Below are 6,000 nucleotides of genomic sequence, written 5' to 3'. Positions count from 1 at the left end.
CAATTAAAACTAAAATCCAGCCTTTCTAGAAACTGAAATCTTCAGTTTCCGCTTAGAAAATGTTTCTCAAGCCATCCAAAGAAGATTATAGTTAATCATAACTAAAGTATCAATAGACGAATTAAAAATCCACTTTAGTATTGCACAAAGTCAGTAGTGTAGTGAAACGCCTCTATTAACTAAAGCTCCGACCATGAGTGAAAAAGCTATATGCCAGGGTCGGACAGAATCGATCGCCAGCTAGTCTTCGCAATTCCGGGAAACGTCAGTTAGTGCACTTGTGCGTGTCGTGAAGTGGCCGCGGCTCCCAGTGGACGAGTACATCGCGCCGCTATCCGGCCCGGTAATTCCCACGCAGGGGAATATAATTTCTGTCGAATGCTCCAGCCCAAGCGAGCCTATTCCAGCAAGTCGATGAAATCGCAGTCGCTCGCGTCACGTCCAATGGGAACGGCTGTAATTACTTTACGCTTACATTTGTGTACGTTTCTGCGAGTACTACGTTAACGAATTTTAAACGCATAAAAATCTATAGCAAGCCTAATTTCTACTATGAAGGCCTTCTTTTATAGTAAATGAATACCCGGAGTGGCTACATATCCCGTTGAAGTTTTCCTCTGCACAAAGTAATTTAGCTTGATATTTATTGTTGGAATTATTTATAAGTTTAAGAATAAATTGTAGTATTCTTGGCATAAATGTACACGTTTGTATCCGATCGTAAAATTTGCAATTGTGGCTGATAAGTTTGTATTATTATTATTATTATTATTGTTATTATTATTATTATTAATGAATTAATTAATGCTGTAATATTTTTATTGAATTTATCAAAAATAGAATATTCGAAACATCCTCCTATTAAATACATCGGTTACGTTTATCAGCACACGTATATTAATTAACTGGATAAAAATAGTTTTGCAATCAAGTTGAAGTTCGATTAATTCACAAGAAAACGATTCTACCACTATTTATATAATATAAAAATTGATAAAATATTAGTGATAGTTTTGAATTTAATAAAAATTAATTAAAGCTGATGATTCGATAAAAAAGAAAAACAAGCGCCAAATATACGGCACTTAATGTAAAAAATTTTTCGGACACATTTTACATAAAGATTTTTTGTCGTATAGAATTTTTTTATCCTCAATATTTAATATACAAATTTAAGTAAAAATACCTGTATTTCGAATAGCTGACATTAAATTTTATCAAATTTATAGCGAAGACAAGAGACTATAATATTTCTCTAATACTGTGATGTATCATTATTTTGTATTAATATTTAACATCAATATTGTGTATTATTTATTGAAAATTAATTGAAAAAAATTTGTTGTACTCTATAAACACTTAAATGATATAAATGATATAATTATATATAGAGAGAGAATGATATACAACATAAACGAGTAAAATGGTTTAACGATTAATAAATAATAATTTCAAATAACAATTCATAATATAATACTAATAATGTACACGTAGTCATATCATATATAATGTATGTTGAAATATAGCTTTTTCATCTTATTAAAGTCATTCGCGAAACCTTTGATTCAATCACATATTCTTCTATCTGCTCCTATTTTATCTAATCTAATCTTTCTCAATAGACCAAAAAAGAAAACAAGAATGAAAATCGCCATTGCTCATATTTATCCAGCAAGATTAATGAAATAAAGCAAAAGAGATGATGTAATGAAACACGATTGAGGAAAAATGAATAAAACACGCTGAATGCAGAGAAAACCACAGAGCAATTTCCTCGACGAAATGTTTGTACGAGACATACACTCATTTTACCTCTATCTGAAAATGAATTGCAAGCAACACTCAAATAATGAATTATAATTATTTTGAGATAATATCGAAATGAGAAAGGTTTAAGGCAACGTTTATATATATGACCATGTCATATTATTATAATATTAATTGTGGGTACATGATAGTTGTTAAAGATATCAATGTGCTCCAATGGTGTCGTGGTTTCTTGTATTTAATTTAAATTCCCAGCATAAAAAACTAGTGGCTGAAGCAGAAAAATCCGGGATAGTAGCCAAACCACGTGCGGCTACGAGATTCATTCGTTTTCCGTGAATCGCCCTTCTAACTTTCTTTCCTGCTAATTTTTTCTTTTGCCTTGAGTATTTTTTTCACTTTTATTTTTACTGTTAAATTTTTGTTCGATAGACTTATTTTTTAGTTATCTCATAATTATATGTTATGCAGAAATATGCATACAAAATTAAACTTCAATCGATACATCTTATCTATACGGAATTTTCCTAGGGTTGGTGTACATTTATCAAAATAAACTTTTGTGTTCTAGATATACGTTTCATATATTTAGAGATGAACTACTATTTCCACAAAGTTAAATTTGCTTAAAAATGTATCGAGTATTTATATAAGTACTTTTTTATTCAACATAATATCCGCTTTATTGTTATAAGCAGTGATTCAAATCTTTGTCAGGCTCACTTGGTAAGCGTACTTTATTATAACATTCATAATAATGAGATAAAATTAAATTCAAAATATTGCAAAACTAATTTTTTATCAATAAGTTTAAACTATATAATAAAATAGTTCAATAAAAACATAATATTGCTTTATAGATTGAAGTTAATTTACCGAATTTAGTTTATAAGATAAGATATCAAAATTTTTTATTATATTTATTATCGTTACATATATTTTTTAGAATAAAAAATATAATAAACAATTGAAAAGTATATTATTATATAATATTAATTTTAATTTATATATATATTAAAATAAATTATTGTTATAAGAAATGTTTATTGAATTCCCTTTATCGCGTGATAGTTTTTTTAAAAGAATTTTACAATATAAGAAAATCTTGCATGCAAAATATTTTTATTTATGGAAATAACAAATAATTTTTATTCATAAAGATTTTATCAGAATTATCAATGCTGTCCTGGAATTGAGATTTTTTGTCAAAAAAATGTTTAAGAAATAAAAAAAAATAGATTTTCTGTATTATATAGCAATTGACGTCGCTTCCATCGTATCGTTTAAGAAATAAAAAAGATGTTTCCGAATAAAATATCATTATAAACGCATTGAATATCTACGTCTCAGGTGTACAAAATTTGAGTAAATACAACATAATAGAATCGGTTTAGTACAAATATTTGTTAATATATAAGTACGCATTTCGTTCTGTGTGCACTTCTAAAATATATCTATTACGATTGAAAATAACAAGTATTATAATATAAATATTATATTTATATATTAGCATTGCTCTGCTGTGCAATACTAATTAAAATAATTTACAATTCATTTTGTATTTATAAAGTATATTTTTTGCGTCATCTTAATCGAACATTTCTCATTTTTAAATAATATTATTCATACTTGGTATTATTATACCCATGTATTCACAAATATCATTACTTTTATGAATGAAAGAAGTGCATATATACATGCAAACGTTTAATAAAAATTTGCATATACAGAAATATAAATTACAACAATGTTTATATTATTTACTTGAAAGTCAAATACTTCCAAAGTTAATTGATTAGAATGAATGTCTTCTCAATAAGATGATAATTATAAAAAAATCTGTAGCAGCGTCTCTAACATTAAGAATCAACATGCAGTGTCCTTCATTACCTACAAAAAGTCTATAAACACATTCGAGAATATTCGGTTAATCTCGAAGCTCTGTAGATCCATCCATTCCATTTTCTCCTCCAACTTGCCGTTCTAGCACCGCATGGCTCTCGCCATGACAGATAGAAATTTTCGATCTTCGACAGCGAGCAATATAGATACGTCGTCTCCCTGCGATCGTATATATTCGGCCGAATACAAACTCGCTCGCGCCATCATCCCCCAACCCCTCATTTCGCTATCTTCGGCGAGTCCGCGCCACGTCCTCCTCACGATTGCCGCTTTCCATTTCGGCTATAGCCAGAGGACGGGGGAGCGTCGTTAGAGCCCCGTTGGCATCGAGCCAATCGCCATGGCTGACCAGCCTCTTGCTCCCTGCCGCCTCCCCCACTCTCCTTGCCACAATCCCAGCAGTACCACCGCCGACCCAGTGTATACGGCGCATCAACCGAACCGGGGTTATACTCCGCGTCCTATCTACCTCAACTCTCTTCGTTCGGGGAAGAGGAAATCGCTTGTCCCGGACATATTCCCCCTGCCGCTGCTCCAACCTATGCTAGCGCCCGACTCGCACGCTGTCTTCGTCGTTATGTATTGGAGAGAAGAAACAGGTTAAGTAGTCGGAAATTACAAGACGATGACGCCTGTTTCCATTTCGCATCTACGATTCTTGCTAAAAATTCAGAACTACAGGCAATTCTTGCATTAAGCTTTTCGATTGTAGGCATATACGTGTGCCCACGCGCGCATGCGCGCCCACGCATGCACGCGCACACGTACACACAGAGGGAAATATTACGAAGTTCCAACTGCTTCAATGTGATAACAGTCTGATATCAGTGGATAAATTGGATTTTCTATTTTTAATGGGAACTTTGACTAAAATATTGATTTTATCTGTCTTTTATGTCATGCTTTACACTGATATCTCAGATAAACTGGTGAATCGTTATTACTATATTGTACAATTGTTTTATAATGTTTGAGCATAAATTTTGGAGTGATATAAAGAATGATATAATTATATAACTACTAAATTGACTAATAGACTAGATATAATATTCACTCCTAACATATGTACAACAACTAAAAATTAAACTATTCCGAGCAATTTAATACCCATTTAGACAATAAATTGATTCGTATATTCTTTAATTTAGTAATTATTAATAAAATAATGTGAAGTTATTAATGCAGTTTTTTTTTAAACAAATATAATAGAGAACTGCGATCAAATGATTTCTCGTTTTATTTTCTGATTTATCGAGTTCAGTGATCAGTACCGAAACACAACAGTAAAGATCCTTTGTTTGTGTACACGTACATGCGAATGAAGAATCAACCGTAGCAGGCGATTGCAATGGGCAGATACCCTCGTCGTCTCTTATTTGCACCTAAAGCCATTTCCGGCACTGCCAGCTTCCAGCGAATATTGTTCTCTCACAGCTACTTCAGCATTTCTCTCCTTCGTTTTCTTTACCATCATTCGCCGCGATAGATATATAGCACAAACATCAATAAAGTTAATACAAGAGAGTGTACATGGTCATATATATTGACGCAGCACTGAGAGAATGAAAACAGAGAGACAGAAAGAGAGTGAGAGGGAGAAGATCTTTCTGTATGCTCGCTCATCCATTTCTATACCAACTTAATATGCTATAAGAATGAACCTTAGAAGTATGATGAATCAATTATAATTGCAACTAATATGTTTTTAGACATTCGAGAACTTATTATTCCAAGAATAATAACTGTAATAATTAGGATGTAGTGATTTTCGTAATTGTCTGTGTTAAAGCAAAATGGTATAAGACAATTATCAATTTAGAATTCAATTTCTTCACCAAGATTCATGACCAAATTATTATGTTTACTAATATAAATTAAATTAATTCTAAGAATATTATAATTGCAGCAATATTCTTCCTTTTAATATTAATTTAACTTTCATATTTTTAATGGAAACTGATTTGTTAATATAATAATTTGCAGAGCAAATACTAAATGGCCTTTTCTTACCCATATTCTACCTATATCTACAACAAACTTTTTCATTGTTTCTATTCATTGAATCAAGAATAGAATAATTTTGAAACATCCATAATTATGTATATTAGAAGAAAGACAACGTATAAAAAGCTTTTGTAATGGAATGATTATATAATTTATTTACTTCACTTTTCATCATTTTCCGAACAGAAAATTATATGGAAAAAAGTCTTAAAGTTCAATATTGACATGCAAAATTTGCGAATTAAAATATTTTTTAATATGTCAATTTTTATTTATTATCTCAAATTTTTAATCTAGTTTGAATAAAATGTTCAAATATATAATATT

Source organism: Ceratosolen solmsi, unplaced genomic scaffold (assembly GCF_000503995.2).
Source record: "Ceratosolen solmsi marchali unplaced genomic scaffold, CerSol_1.0 scaffold10, whole genome shotgun sequence".
In the NCBI taxonomy this organism is placed as follows: domain Eukaryota; kingdom Metazoa; phylum Arthropoda; class Insecta; order Hymenoptera; family Agaonidae; genus Ceratosolen; species Ceratosolen solmsi.
Note: the sequence above shows the minus strand (reverse complement) of the source record.